The sequence below is a fragment of the Protobothrops mucrosquamatus genome, unplaced genomic scaffold, assembly GCF_001527695.2.
Source record: "Protobothrops mucrosquamatus isolate PMUCROS unplaced genomic scaffold, P.Mucros_1.0 scaffold19959, whole genome shotgun sequence".
Lineage (NCBI taxonomy): Eukaryota > Metazoa > Chordata > Lepidosauria > Squamata > Viperidae > Protobothrops > Protobothrops mucrosquamatus.
In genome coordinates, this window is record NW_015405718.1 from 1 (window position 1) to 1,081 (window position 1,081).

At 30.5% G+C, this 1,081-nt stretch overlaps 1 pseudogene; it reads right to left on the bottom strand.

Moving 5' to 3' along the window:
* Positions 1-446: 446 nt before the first annotated feature.
* On the bottom strand, positions 447-634 carry LOC114923822 (annotated as a pseudogene).
* Positions 635-1,081: the final 447 nt, after the last annotated feature.

The window sequence follows — 1,081 nt, forward strand, 5'->3', positions numbered from 1 at the left end:
TGTACCAGCCGTTCACTTTCATACAAGGTGGGTAAATTGTTAGTGGGGGCACTTTTGTATTACAATTAAGTCTATAAATATAATTTCAGTGATATTATTAAATTGCATTCCATGTACACAAGTTCCTGTTTTGAGCATCTCAACATCTGAAAACTTTTCCAATTGTTAGCGAAAAAGTAACCAAAATAAGAATCTTAGAGTATTTCAAGAACACTATAAAGACAAGGTTATAATGGGCAAAGTTGGTAAATACTGATTTGACTGATTTGTAAATATGCATTATTGTTTTAATTAATAAATTTTATAATAAGTGATATCTCATATGCCAAGTGTCAAAAAATTTGACATTAATTTGACTAAAAATTCAAATAGTTTTCAATAAGAAGAATAATCTTTTCTTTAAGATTATAATTTACTAATAATTATAATTAATCAAATATATACTTACATTCCTAATGAAATGTTCTAGAGTAGCATAAGCAATTGCAATTCCATCATGTGTACTAGTTCCTCTTCCTAGTTCATCCAAAATTACTAGTGAATGTGAAGTTGCTTTTTGAATAATTGCTGCTGTATCTATTAATTCTTCCATAAATGTACTACGACCTTTAAATAGATTGTCTGTGGCACCCATTCTACATCCAAAAACAAATGGACAAAGAAGTCTCAAAGAAAATAAAAAATGGAAGGTGTGTCTTGAAATTCTGTACATGTCAGCAATTAAGGTACTTCAGAAGTACCTACTGTACTTACAAGAACCTCTGGTATTAGAAAAAAAAATTAGATCAGTAATGTATGAATTTGAAAGGCTACAGCGACTAATGAAGTAGCTACAGAAATATGGCAAGTATCAGAAGAATCAGTAATTTTTCCATCCAATCCATCTGGATAATAACACAGTGGCTAACAGATTGGTGGAGATCAGTCTACCAACCAATGTCAGAGAAGACTTAATGTAATGTGTAATGTTTATACACTTTCATGCATGTCATATACCATAAAGATAATGCTTAGGATCAACTGATGCAGATCAGAGACCTATATAGAAAGAGAAATGTCAGATGTTCAAGCTAGTTTTAGA